Below are 15,430 nucleotides of genomic sequence, written 5' to 3'. Positions count from 1 at the left end.
CAAGTGATGTTAAAAGACTATTCAGCTCTTGTAGGGTGTTAATACTGTATAGAAAATAGAAGAAAGACATTTCTAAATCCAATGTACATTTGAGTGAATACAGTATTTTCTTTTACAGAAATGGTAAACACAAAATTTATCTAAGGTATAGCCAAAGAAAATGTCCAAAGTATAGGAAAACCACTCATTTTAAGAATAATGTAGGTACATGGATGAAAATGGAATGTATATCACAGCGGGCATTGTTAAGAATGGCCAGTTCTAATTTGCCATGTGGAATCCAGATCAGAAAAGGTTCATATCTCTGCCCATGGCATGTAAAGAGTTTCATTTCAGTTCACAGAATCTCCTAATGTCATACATTTTTAGGCTTCATTGGATAATAGATTCTGCTTGTTTCTTTTGTTCTCACATTGGAGATATTTGGAAACAGAAATATAAGGCCAGAAAGCCAGGATATAAATTATGACTTGGACAAGGTATAGAAAAATAAAGAGAGTTAGTGTTATATATCAAGATCATTACTACCAGAGTAAGCTTCCTACAACCAAAAGGTAGTAATGGTTAAAGTCACTTTGGTTAAGAAAAGAGACGTCCAGAAGAAAATGGTTAAGGAGAATTAAGGACCAGCATATTTTACATATATGCAAAATAAGCATGAATAAAAGAGAATCTTATTCATGTCCTGTCATGGGTCCATGCCATAATGGGAGGGAATCCTAATGATCTAAAATGTATTGGGAAAGTGAGCACAGAAGAACTTTGTCATGGTGTTGATGGCATAACTGGGATTGATAACGTGATTATACATCTTGGACGTAGCAAATAATTACCTTTCTTTCTCAGTATGTAATTTACTAAAGTATCGTTACCACATTGGAAGAAGAGAGAATAAGAAAGTAACATTGTCCAGTATCTTTCACTGTTTTAAAAATGTTTTATTTTAAAAAAGGTTTGCATTCTTTTCTAGTCTATGACAAAGTGTAGCAACTTGGAGGCTGTGACAGTAGAGGAGCAGAAGCAGATTTAGGCATATATCTCCAACAACCATCTGACTTAAAAAGAAAAGAAATAAGTCAATTTAGATGGGTTTTCCCTGACAATAATGTCTCTGGGTAGGTTCTGTTGATTATATGCTTCCTAGTTCCATATATTTATGTGTAAGTGAGAGAAGAGTAGATATATATCACTGTTACAGTCAGAAACATAATTCCAAGGAAAAAAGTGTCATATAGCTTTATTAAACAATTCCAACAGAGCCTGTATTGCTTTTAAACCATTTTATCCTCAATGGAGATATTGCTCTCTGGTTTGATGTGTTGAGTTGCCTGCTTAAAGCATTTCAGTATTTGAGAAGCTGCAGCTGTTTTCTTGGAAAGATCTATCACCAAAGGGCCTAAACTAACTCTGAATGTTTTCATTGACTTTTCTGATCTACCAACTTGAGTTAAAAGCATCATTTTATTTTGCTGTCATTCAGTTTCACTTTTGTGAAAAATTTCAAGATGTATAAGCTCCCTTAGGTGACAGCCCCTGCATGATGCTGTCACTCTAAGCTACACCATATTGAATTCTGTCACTGAACAGGAGACAAAATGAAGTGCAGTCAGGCGTAAAATTTGACTTCTTGTTCTTCTTTATCAGTATCGTATCAGGCTATTAGTAGCTATTACTTTGAAACCGATATGGTTTACTCTTTAAGCATGCTTCAGCTGAGCTGCCTGAACCATTAAATAAAATGTGTCAATGTGCCTTACGTTGTTCACAACAGCAAGAGTTTACATTTGCAAATTACTTTGGAGGTGAAAAAATTGTTTATTTCTTTAATGATGAAGGATATAATGGAAAACAGTTTAAATATGTACATTATGCCCTTTGAAGGCACATACTAAACTTTGTATCATCACTCTATGACTTTTTTGATCCAGTGTGTTTTCTGTGACTAAAGAGCTTTCTGTTACTAATGTGCAGTTCCTATGTGCATTTGATTATACAGCCACAAGAGTGGCTGTATACTATAGTCAGCATGGATTTTTCTCATTCCGCAATGTTAAATTGAAAATACCCCCATGCCATTCTGATGCTTCACTTAAGGTCATTTCAAAACAAAACCTTACAAAACTTACAGTACTGAACTCAGAAACTCTTGCTTAACAACACTCTAAATTTTGATGGCGATACTCAAAACAGTCAGAGAGAATCAAGAGTTCAAAGCGTAAAAAGAGAGAAAAAATCGGACTCCTTTTGGACTTTTTTCTGCAAGAGTTCTCATAATTTGTTGAAATTAATTAAAAATCAGCCATGTTCACAGAGTACCTGTAATCCTTTACTGACCTTGCCCCATACTCTGACTTCTGCAGTTTAAAGGTTAAAAAAAATGCCTAGCTGATATTTAAGAAATTTAGCATTGAACTCAATGATAAGGCCGGGCATGCTCAGTAATAACCAATTGTCAGTGTTCTAAAAGCCAGACTCACAGCTGCTGAGCTTGCCTAATCAGGGGGCCACACAAACACCAGACTATTTCACTTTAGACAATCATGGCCAAAGAATCCTGGGAAGTGTACTTTGTGAAGGGTGCTGAGAGGAGACTCTTATTCCCCTGACAGAGTTCCAGTGGCCAGAGTGGTTTAACAATCATCCATTCTGATTGAAGCCTTGTTAGAGGAACAGGGCATCTCCTAGCAACTCTCAGCACCCTTCACTAACTATACTTCTCATGATTCTTTGGGAGAAGTCATGACTGTCTAAGGTCAAATAAAGGTCTGGTGTGGATGTGACCAGGGACAGCTTTGGTTTAAATTTTGGTGGGAAGCTACATGTGCCTGCTGTAGAATAAAAATGTGGAGGAAACCCTGAAAAAATGATACTATTCACAGTGTTTTCCTTCTGGAAAGGGAAGGGGCTTCCCCTCTGCCCAGTGCCCACCCATCAAAAACAATTGTGGAATAAAGGCACTGACTGTTTTGCAGAATAGTTTCCAATGGACATCAGGAGTGTCTCAGATAAAACAGTGGAAGGTGAAATATATTCTAGCAAAATTCTAGGTGTGCTGTATGTTTTTAATTGACCATGCCCACCTGGCAAATTGGGAAGTTTAAGCATAGCAGCCTGAAAACATGCATCTTCTGAGTAGCTATGGTTAGGATTGTGCTGCTGGTCAGGCTTGACTAGGGATCCTCCGCACAGATATTGATATCCAACCAGGGTTGGCAACCCCCTGCCTGGAATGCCCTGCGCCTGCCTTTTAACATGGCTGCTCCAAACTTCTTTACAAACTTGACTCTTCACTGCAGGGAGGGGTTTGAGAAATGAGTAAGAATTAAGAAGATTCTCCGCCCTTTTCTGCTTACCCTGTGGGCTTCTATAAACTCACTTTGACAGCCAACCCAATTCCAGTGAGTACTAACTGAAGACAGAAAGCACACATGGTTTGGTCTACCTTCACAGGCAGTAGCTTGGGAACAATAGCAATTAAAGCCACACTTCCCAGCATGTGAATTCTCTTTTACCACTATTGGGCAAGAAACAAACTATCATGCAACTAACAAGGTCCATCATCAGTGGGTTTAAGGGGGTTGAGCTGAGCGCATGGAAACACTGCGCTTCTATGGATGTAAATGAGTGAGGCTAAAGGTAAATGAAATGCAAATATTAAAAGAAAAAAGACAGTGATGATTTCCTAAATGCAATACCATACCAACGACAACAACATTCCTATCAGTAAGGCAAAAAAACTCAGCATCCCACAACCAGTCAGAGTTCCTAACCAAAAACCCAAATTAAAAAATTCCTGGCAGCCAGTCAACCAAGATCACAGAAATCCCTGTGCAGCACAACCTGACCCGGGGGCTGCAGTTAATGCAGAATACTGTGGCACGATTGCTGAAATGAGTGAGGCCCTATCAGCACATAATACCTCTGCTCTGAAATCTGTACTGGTTGCTGATTTGCTACCAAGCTGTGTTCAAGGTATGCTTTCGATGTTACGGGTTCCACATAGTACTTGTTCTGCTCTTGTAAGCAATCGGTTCTTTGTGTTGGCAGCACCTATGCTTTGGAACTCCCCACCTATTGACATTAGGTGGACATCTTCATTGTAGTCTTTTTGGTACCTGCTAAAAACATTTTTATTTAGGCAAGCCTACCCAGGCATGTAGAAGCTATTGTGTTTTTATCTGTTTTTAACTGATTGTTGGTTTTATTATTTTGAATGTTTTTAAATACCTATCTTTCACTTTTCCCCCCAATCATTTTATTGTTTTAACTCCTTCTGTAAACTGCTTTGACAATTTTTACAATAAAGCGGTATATAAATGGTGTAAATAAAATACATAAATACATTTTGGAGTCACTATGGCTCTTGGGCATCTTTCTACTTTTAGGGACAAAGAAATCTGCCTTATACTGACTCAGGCCATTTGGTACCATCTAGCTCAGTACTGATGACATGGATTAGCATTGTCTGTCTAGGATTCTGGGCAATAGTCTTTTCCAGAAATTGAAGTTTGGACTGTTGCATGCAAACCATATGTTCTATCAGTGAGCTACAACCCTTCCCGTGTTTAAAAAAATATCTTTTAAAATTGTTCTTTTCAATTCACTAATGAATGCACAGCATACCTAGGGCAGATCCACACTGTTCATTTAAAGCACATTCAACACACATTTGAAGGACACGAATCCCACCACAGAATCATTGGAACTGTAGTTTGTTAAGGGTGGTGGGAAGAATTCCCAGGATTCTTTAGGGGAGTCATGCACTTTAAATGTGAGTTGGATGTGCTTTATTTATTTATTATTATTTATTATATTTATATCCCGCCCTTCCTCGAGGTAGGAGGACAGAGCGGCAAACAAAAGCACTAAAAATACTTTAAAACATCATAAAAACAGACTTTAAAATATATTAAAAGAAAACATCTTTAAAAACATTTTTAAAAGCTTAAAAATATTTTTTTAAAGAAGTTTTTAAAACATATTAAAAAGCAATTCCAACATAGACACAGAGTGGGATAAAGTGTCTACTTCAAAGGCTTGTTGAAAGAGGAAGGTGGTCAGTAGGTGCTGAAAAGATGACAGAGATGGCACCTTTCTAATATTTAAGGGGAGGCATTTCATTTACCTTAACCTCACTCCCTTACATCCATAGAAGCAACAACAGTGTTTCCATGCGCTCAGCTCAACCCCGTTAAACCCGCTGATGATGCGCCTTGTTGTTGGCATAATGGTTTCTTTCTTGCCCAATGGTGGTAGAAGAGAATTCACATGCTGGGAAGTGTGGCTTCAATTGCTATTGCTCCCAAGCTACTGCCTGTGAAGGTAGACACCATGGGTGCTTTCTGTCTTCAGTTAGTACTCACTGGAATTGGGTTGACTGTCAAAGTGAGTTTATAGAAGCCCAGAGGGTAAGCAGGAAAGGGCAGAGAATCTTCTTAATTCTTACTCATTTCTCAAACCTCTCCCTGCAGTGAAGAGTCAAGTTTGTAAAGAAGTTTGGAGCAGCCATGTTAAAAGGCAGGGGCAGGGCATTCCAGGCAGGGAGTTGCCAACCCTGGTTGGATATCAATATCTGTGCAGAGGATCGCTAGTCAAGCCTGACCAATAGCACAATCCTAACCATAGCTACTCAGAAGTAAGTCCTGTTGAATTCTGTGGGGCTTAATCCCTTAGTCAGTATGCTTACAATTGCAGCCTTCAGGGCATCCACATTTATTCCTGAGTGCTCCTATCTAACATCTCCACAACACTAGGCTCCCTTCTTCCTACAATGGTCTTCTAGTGACTGGCCTAGCCTGAGGGCACTTAAACCCTTCTTGCCAGAAGCAAGTATACTAGATTAAATGTTCCCTATCCAGTCTCCCTAAGCAAGTGAGGAAGAATGATCCCATCACTTCAGCTGGACTTGGGAACACCGTCATTTAGCTAAGATTTCTATCTTAATTTCCAATCAGAGAATATTTTTTGTTTGAGTGGTATGCTCTAAGCAACTGTGGTCTGTGCTTAATGTGTCATGCTTAATGACATCACCAGGGCCCATCTTGTGACATCATTAGGGCCTGCCCCATGACATCACTAGGGCCCACCCCTGGACCATCATTAGAGCCCACCCCTGAAATCTCGGTGTTTGGGATGCTTCTGGCCTGGCAATGGTACTCAAGATAAACCGTAAATTAACCAAAATGAAACACCTTTTAAAGTTCATTCCTTTGAAGAAAGCAGGATACAATGAACTCTCTGAAGAGGTCTCCTTTTCATTTTCTGTTAAGAACGAAGTTTCTGATTCTGCATAGTACTGAGAATTTCCCGAGAAGTGCAAAGCAAATTCTATATAAGAGAGAGTTGAAAAGAAAGCCATCTGCCCATTTATTTGCATATTTCTTTTAATATGGAATGCTCTTGCTGATGGAATGCCTAAATAAGATAAAAGGAAGTAGCCTGAATTTAGGTCAATAATAATTGTACACTGCTCAATTTTTTTTACATAGACTGAAAAAAACAATTATTCTGTACTCCCTGTACTAAAGAACAAAGAAAAATTCACATCAAATAAAAAAGGACATTTTAAAATTAGTCATATTTTTTTAAAAATATCAGAAATAGGTTCCAAGGGGAAAAACTAGGACAAAAATACACACATGATTAGGGTTGCCAGGTCGGAGCCATCCAAAAACCTGAGAAAATGGGGGCGGGCCCTAGTGATGTCACGGGGCGGGCCCTAGTGATGTCACGGGGCGGGCCCTAGTGATGTCACGGGGCGGGCCCTAGTGATGTCACGGGGCGGGCCCTAGTGATGTCACGGGGCGGGCCCTAGTGACGTCACGGGGCGGCCCCTAGTGACGTCATGGGGCGGGCCCTAGTGACATCACGGGGCAGGCCCTAGTGATATCATTAAGCATGATACATTGTATCAACCACAGTTGCTTGGAGCATGCCATTCAAAAAAAATTCTCTGGAGATTAAAATAGAAATCTTACCTAAAATAGGGTGTAAAATAAGGTCATTCTTTCTCACAAGCTTAGGGTGATGCAAAATGGAAATGGACTGCCTTCAAGTTAGTCCCAGATAGGGTCTTCATGGTAAGCAGTATTCAGACAGAGGTGGTTTACTATTGCCTTCCTCTGAGTCTGAGAGGCAGTGACTGGCCCAAGGTCACCCAGTGAGCTTCATGGCTGTGTGGGGATTTGAACCCTGGTCTCCCAGGTCACAGTTCAACAACTTTAGGGAACATTTAATCTAGCTTCCTTGCTTCTGGCAAGAAGGGTTTACGTGCCCTCAGGCCAGGCCATTATTGGAAGAAAGGAGCCTAGTGTTGCAGAGATGTTAGATGGGAGCACAGATGGATGCTCCTGAAGGCAGCAATTATAAACATGCTTATTAAGGAACTAAGCCCCATAGAACTCAACAGGACTTACTTCTGAGTAGATAGTTTGGATTGTGATGTTAGTAATGCTTGACTAGGGATCCTCTGCAAAGACATCCATATCCAAGCAGGGTTGACAACCCCCTGCCTGGAATACCCTGCCCTTATCTTTTAATGTGGCTGCTCCAAACTTCTTTACAGATTTGACCCTTCACTTCAGAAAGAGCTTAGGGCCTCACCAAGTCTAAATCCGGCACTGATCACCTGCCTTTATATTATTAATTTTTCATGTAAATATATTAGTATATTGCCAAAACTTGAACAGAGGCACCTTTCTGAGATGTTGAAGGACAAATAAGATAAAAAAGAAGAAAAGAAAAGGCTTGCCATTCCATGTTAGACAAAAACCTATATTTAGTTTTTATTGTACAGTTCTAAATTTCCTTAAAATTTATATGAAAGGTGATCAATACATTAAAATAATAATTACTGTATAGCCATGCTAAAACCCATCTCTCTGTCATCTAGTTTCCCATGCACATACGGGGGTGAGGGAAGAAAATTCAAACAATCACATTTATCATAGCTTTTTTTTAAAACAACCTTCAGTTTGCATCAAGTATTCATAGAAAGAATGTCCTGAAATGTAACATTTTCAAATTAAAATATTAACATTATTTAAGGTGCCATCACCAAACTTTTATTTTACAACCAGGAATTTTTAAGGCAATTTGACTTTAGCTGCAAATATCCTATACCCAGTTTCTTGAGAGTATGCCCCCATTGAACTCATGAGACTTACTATGAGTAGACATGCATAGGATTGAACTGTTCATCTCTTTTGAAATCTGCACAATTAACATCAATATTTCAAAGAGAAAAATTGTAAAGACATAATCTTTGGTTCTGCTTCAGAGAAATGAGCTGGCAAAATTCCAATTGATATCAAGTGGAGACCTATTGACCTCTGAAGTGAAATCAATAATTATTTGGCAGCTTAAGGAAATTAAATAAAGCAGTATGACTGAGAGAAAAGAAACATTCCCAGCACCCAAGATTCTCACCCTGAACCAGAGATCTGTGTGTAGCAGGCTTACTTGTTCCAACTTTGTATGGATTATTCATATTTCCTGAGCTCTGTTCGTGGTAAGTACGTAACAGTAATAGGCAATAGGTTGGAGTTTGACTACTCACTCTGGATCCGTCTCCTAGCAACCGCTGCCGACGCGGCCTGCAGGCTCAGCAGGAGGCTCCGGAAAGGACGGCCGCCGGCTTCACCCCTCCTGCTGTGGGTGCCGCTGGGTGGCAGCGGCCGCGATGGGCCCCCCCAGCGGCGCCAACAGCAGGAGGGGTGAAGCAGCTGGCCGTCCTTTCTGGAGCAGGGAGAACCGGCTGGACTAAGGAGGAGGAGCTGGCCCGGCCTGCCCTCCACGGCTCCTGCTGAGGCTGAGCCTGCAGGCTGCCGCGTCGGCCCTGTCTCGGCAGCGGTTGCTAGGAGACGGGCGTCACGGCTTGTCAGCCTCAGCAGGAGCCGTGGAGGGCAGGCCGGGCCGGCTCCTTTTTAGCCCCGGAGCTGGTTCCTCTGCTCTGGAAAGGACAGCCGCCGGCTTCACCCCTCCTGCTGTGGGCGCCCCTGGGTGGCAGCAGCTGCGATGGGCCCCCCCAGCGGCGCCAACAGCAGGAGGGGTGAAGCGGCCGGCCGTCCTTTCTGGAGCTGGAGAACCGGCTGGACTAAGGAGGAGGAGCCGCCCCGGCCTGCCCTCCATGGCTCCTGCGCTGAGGCTGCCAGGCAGGCCGCAAGCCGCATGGGCCCCATCTTGGCCGGGGCTAAGAGGGAGCCGGCCCAGCCTGGGCTCCACTGCCACCACTTGCCTCCACCCACGGCAGCGGCAGCGGCCGTGACCCCCCCAACCAGAGACTTCAGCAGCCTAAGCCCCAGGGGAACTGGCTCCAGGCCGGCCGGGGCTAAGACGGAGCCAGGCTGGCCCAGCCTAGCCTCCGCTGCCACCGCTCGCCTCCACCCACCCATGGGCCATCAGATCACCCTCACACACCCAGGCCCCGGCCTCACCTGTATGTTCTCTCTGTGGGTGGTGGCAGGAGCGGGCAGGGGCTGCTGCTGGAGGAGTCCCTCCCTCACTGTGTCGGCTGCTCAAGTCCTGCCTGCCTGCCTGAAATTGTAAAGAGCGGAAGTTGGCCAGCCGCAACCCAACGTATGCGTGGTCAATCACGCATGCGTGGCTGAGGGGGCCAATGAAAAGCCGGAGATTCCTTCAGTTTAAACGAAGTATTGCCGGAGGCCGGAGACGGCCCCCTTTTGCCGGAGACTCCAGCAGAAAACCGGAGACCTGGCAACCCTACACATGATATTTTCAAGTGTAGTGATGAATGCATAACAGGAAATTTTGCTTCTTTATAGAAGTGAAAAAGTTAACCAGGAAAACACAAAAGCAGGCTACAGCTGAACATCAAAAATACTAAAGTAATGACATCAGAAGAGTTATGCAACTTCAAAGTCGACAATGAGGATATTGAACTCATCAAGGATTATCAATACCTTGGCACAGTCATTAACCAGAATGGAGACAATAGTCAAGAAATTAGAAGAAGGCTAGGATTGGGGAGGGTAGCTTTAAGAGAACTAGAGAAGGTCCTCAAATGCAAAGATGTATCACTGAACACCAAAGTCAGGATCATTCAGACCATGGTATTCCTGATCTCTATGTATGGATGTGAAAGTTAGACAGTGAAAAAAGTGGATAAGAGAAAAATCAACTCATTTGATATGTGTTGTTGGAGGAGAGCTTTTCAGACCATGGACTGCGAAAAAGACAAATAATTGGGTGTTGGAACAAATTAAATCAGAACTATCACTAGAAGCTAAAATGATGAAACAGGCTATCATACTTTGAACACATCATGAGAAGACAGGATTCACTAGAAAAGACAATAATGCTGGGAAAACAGAAGGGAGTAGCAAAAAAGGAAGACCAAAAGAGAAGGATTGATTCCATAAAGGAAGCCATAGCCCTCAACTTACAAGATCTGAACAGGGGGATTTTAACAAATGCTATTGGAGGTTGCTGCTTCATACGGTCGCCATAAGTCGTAATCAACTTGAAGGCACATAACACACACACATAGAGTGATGTACTTGGGAGTGGGCTTTTGAAATTTCAGGGAATTGAGATACTGTGATCTTAGCTAACTCTGTAACTCTTTGAGAAGGAATTCTTTTTTGAAATCTAGGCAAGGTACCAATTAAGCCAATTATAATCAATATTTTAGCTTTGATATGTTTATATTTTTGGAAAATCTTTTGTTGTTTAATTTGGGTATTAACACAATTTTTCTCTATCTTTTAAGAGTTCATGTGAGTGATCTACTTGTGTGAACAGTATAATGTAAGTAAGGGGGATTATGTAATGTGAGGCAGCAATGCCCATGAATAGAGAAGTTCACAATCAAAATCCTTCATTAGAAAAGTGGATATTTTGATCACCACTTACATGAGCTGTTAACTTGTGAAAAAGAGAAGTCAGTAGTAATGTATGAAATGGTCGTTCATCCGATGATTCACTAAAAGTGTGCTGAGTAGTAATTACTTGGAGAGAAAGATGCACAAATTGTTCAACCAGAAATAAGCATAAAGAAAATCTCTTTTTTAAAAAAAACAACGAAGCATGAGTTATAGGGTAGAACAATAAATGGAATATATTTCATTCTGATTGCTTGGTCTGGAGAATAGGTGAAGATGGTTATAGTGGTAAGGGCTAAACTAAATTAATATAATTGGTTTATCTCTATAACCATCTCTGCATACCAGTGAGTGCACAGTAAGCCCCAGTTCTTTCAAAAGCATAAAGTATACCTGTTCTTACTACAGTCTAAGTTTTCTGTTCTTGTGAGCTTGTGCAGATAGACTAGCTAGCTTACAGACTTATACCATTTTCTTAGTGATGTAGAACTTTCAACCCCACGGCCATCTTCCTCTGAAGACATGGGCTGCTGTGGCCTGGTCCTCTGCTTAAAGAACTGCTTGTTGAATATTTCATCTACCCTCACTCCCTAGATATGTGTAGTAATGCCACCATCTGCTTTCCCTAGCCAGTGATCTTGCAAGTGGTAAAATGTGCATAACAAACTAGGAATGAGATTCACACAATTTGTTTTATAGAATTTTAACTTAACTGCTTTAATGCTCCCCTCCCCCTTTCTTATACTATAGAGTGTGAGAATGTATGAGAGAAAGTAGGCAGTATATTTTAATAAGGAGTTGAGATAGATTACTGTGGTGTGCCTAGTAACCCCAAATCCACATGATCACTTTACTATGCTTTATGTTTATTGCATGCAATATGCTTTCATTATTTTATGTGCAAAATATATTTCACATGAATTTCTAATAAGTAGATATTTTCTGTTTTACTTCTACTAACACCAATATTGGTTTCCAACACTGCTGTATATCATGCGTTTATTTAATTCACTTCCTTGATTTCTGGAATCTTTCAATCAACAGAATCTCCTTTTATAACTTAAAACAAAACCACCTTAATTAATTTTAGGAATCAATTTTATATCATTTAAAAACAAAATCAGTTTTAAAACTCCCTATATATGCGAGTGTATATGTATAGATATTATTTTATGTATTTTAATTGCATTTTATGTATTTTAATTTATTTTAATGTTTTTGTGATTTTTATTGTGTACAGTTTTATTATGTATGTGTTTGATTTTATTGTAAGGTGCCCTGAGTGCCCTATTATAGGGTAGAATGGCGGGATAGAAATATTTTAAATACATAAATAAATAAAAGAGCATGGGAGACAGGATGGAATCCTGCGGAACCCCATAGGCCAACAGTTGAGCAGTAGTCTCCCAGCACCATTTTGTGGATACTGTCCAACAGGTAGGACCGGAGCCACAGTAAAACAGTGCCTCCCAATCCCATCCCAGCAGGACGGCCCAGAAGGAGACTATGGTCGATCATATCAAAGGCAGCCAAGTGGTCCAGCAGCACCAACAGGGTGCACTCCCCCTGTCTGATGCCCGGCGTAGGTCATCAAGCAGGGTGACCAAGGCAGTCTCTGTCCCATGACCAGGCCTAAAGCCTGATTGAAAAGGGTCTAGATGGTCCGATTCATCCAGGAAAACTTGGAGCTGAGCAGCCACTACCCTCTCAATCAACTTGCCCCAAAAGGGGAGATTAGAGACTGGATAGAAGTTGTTGAGATCCACAGGGTCTAACAAATGTTTTTTTATAAAGGTTTTATCACAGCCTCCTTCAACAATGTTGGCATAGAAACTTCCCTTAGGGAGGTGTTAATTAAATATGCCAACCAGTCAATGACTTCCACTCTGGCAGATTTGATTAACCAGGATGGGCAAGAGTCAAGAGAACAAGTAGTGGCCCTTGATTCTCCCAGAATCCTGTCCAGATCCTCAGGCTTTACAAACTGAAAAGTATCCATAGAAAAATAACCAGAGGTTTATTTCAGGGACATCTGGCACAACTGTAGTTAATGAGGAGTCCAAGTCAGTCCGAATGTGATCAATTTTATCTGCAAAGTGCCTCTCAAGTGTGTCACAACGAGAGACTGAGGGCTCAGAGTCTAATATAAGGCCAGAGCCCAAAAGACCCCAGACCACCTGGAAAAGCATCGCCTGACGACACTGAGCAGATGCAGTGGTGGCAGAGACGTGAACTTTTTTTGCTGCCATCACTGCCATATGATGGGCTCGAAAATGAGCTCTAGCCTGTGTTTGGTTGGAAGATTGAGATTTTTTTCCATCATTGCTCTAGCCGTTGTCTCTGCCATTTCATCAGGCCCAAGGTTTGAGTAAACCAAGGTGTATTACGGGCCTTCCTGGTGGGAGAGGGAGCTTTAGAGCAATAGTGCCCACTGGCTAGGTCACCTCCGTATTCCAGAGATTGACCAGGGCTCCGGCAGTATCGCCAGCCATGCTGGGAATATCCCCCAGAGCATTCAGGAAACCATCTGGATCCATGAGTCTCCGGGGGCGGACCATCTTAATTAGCCCTTCACCCCTGCAAAGGTTACTGGGGGCACGAAGTCTAAACTTTGTCAAGTGGTGATCTGTCCATGACAACGGATTCACTAAGAACCCCTCCACCCTCAGATCACCTTCTTCCTGTCCCGAACAAAACACAAGATCAAGTGTGTGTCCTGCCACATGTGTTGGTCCAGATGATATTAGAGACAGCCCCATTGTTGTCATGGCAGCCATGAAGTCCTGAGCTGGACCTGTAAGACTAACCTCGGCATGTATGTTGAAGTCTCCCAGGACAATCAGCCTGGGGAACTCCAACACTAACCCCAAGACCAGCTCCACCAGCTCAGGGAGGGAGACTGTTGGGCAGCAGTGTGGACTGTACACCAACAGAATCCCCACTCTGTGTCCCTGACCCACTGCCAGGCCTACATACTCAAAGCTGGAGGTGTTAGGGACAGGGTACCTGACAGAGGAGATAAATTCCCTGCAGACAGTTGTGACCCCACCTCCCTGTCCCCTGGATCTAGGCTGCTGGAGTGCCACAAAACTTGGTGGGCAGAGCTGGGAGAGACCTACTCCGCTTTGGTCGTTTAGCCAGGTTTTGGTAATACAAGCAAGGTCAGCACATTCATCCAGGATTAAATCCTGAATTAAAGTGGTTTTATTAATCACTGACCTTGCATTCATCAGCAGGACAGTAAGATCCAGGGAGTTCCCAGCATAGCTACCAGTGTCCCAACAATTGGAAAGGGGACCAGAAGGGATGCAAGCACGAAGATGTATCCCTTCCCCTGTAATGGCCAGTTTGCCTTCCACCGCTATTACGTCCCCTGCCCAATATTATCAATTTTAAAGTGCCCCTTTTAACACTGTACAATGCATGGTGACAGAATACTTGTAAATATACACAAACAATGTGTGAGCAATATCAGTGTGTTTCATCTGCCATGAAGAATAGGCTATATGCAGTTTCAACTCAACCACAGAGAATAGTCTGGACTGAATGGAGTGTAGTAGAATAATGCAATCTTTGATTGTTTTTATATATTGTATCGTAGATGTGTGCTGGTATGTACACCTGCAATTTTCAGTTTGCGTGTCCCTAATCTAAACATGCCCTCATTAATGTATCTTTATGCTCTCCAGTATTAGACACAAGAAAATAGAGATGCATATTGGCTGTTATCCAGAATATTTGTGGCTGTGGTCCCAAGCTCTGGCTGTTTTCCAGGGTATATTCCTGTGTAGAAACATGGTCCTTCTTTAATTTCTACATGTAGGGCTTGCAGTGTTGAAATCTGCCCCTATTCTCTTAAGAGGAGGGTTCCTGTTCAGGCCTCCCAACAGCTGTTCAGGTCTTTCCAAGCAGTGGACATTTCAGGAGAAGGAAAGAGATAAAGGACAACCTTCTATATTCCCCCCATCCCTTTACCATAAGGCTTTCCCCTGCTATGCTATATAGCCTTAGAGGGATCAGGTTCTGGCTGCTAGCAATGAACCTGAACTTTTTATTGTCTGCTCTCTCCCCTCCCCTCATACAATTAATATCTAGATAGAGTGGAGTGTGGGTGGTTCTGGAAAGTAGGAAAGGAAAATGCTAACATACGTAGTGCAGGGAATGAAGTTTTTTAACCTCACAGCATACATTTCTCAGCCAAGATTTTATTATAACATGTTAGAGCCAGTGTGGTATAGTGGTTAAGGTGTTGGACTACGCCCTGGGAGACCAGGGTTCTAATCCCCACACAGCCATGAAGCTTACTGGGTGACCTTGGGCCAGTCACTTCTCAGCCTCAGAGGAAGGCAATGGTAAGCCCCCTCTGAATACTGCTTACCATGAAAACCTTATTCATAGGGTTGCCATAAGTCGGGATCGACTTGAAGGCAGTCCTTTTCCATTTCAGAGATTTAGGTACAATCCAAATCCTGATCAGGCAATAGTGGGGGTTAGGGGAGCAACAGGGCCAGCGCCATGTCCACAGCCAAGCCACTCGCACCAGGAGAAAGACGGGAGGGCAGGCAAATAGTCGCAACAGCCCTATGCTA

The 15,430-nt window shown here is 42.3% G+C and overlaps 1 protein-coding gene across 17 annotated transcripts in view; it reads left to right on the top strand.

The window, feature by feature from the left end:
• Positions 1-15,430, top strand: part of DAB1 (DAB adaptor protein 1) — a 416,583-nt gene that overhangs the window by 198,792 nt on the left and 202,361 nt on the right. The window lies entirely within an intron of this gene.

This window comes from Rhineura floridana, chromosome 6, assembly GCF_030035675.1.
Source record: "Rhineura floridana isolate rRhiFlo1 chromosome 6, rRhiFlo1.hap2, whole genome shotgun sequence".
Classification (NCBI taxonomy): domain Eukaryota; kingdom Metazoa; phylum Chordata; class Lepidosauria; order Squamata; family Rhineuridae; genus Rhineura; species Rhineura floridana.
This window is presented reverse-complemented; position numbering and strand designations above follow the sequence as displayed.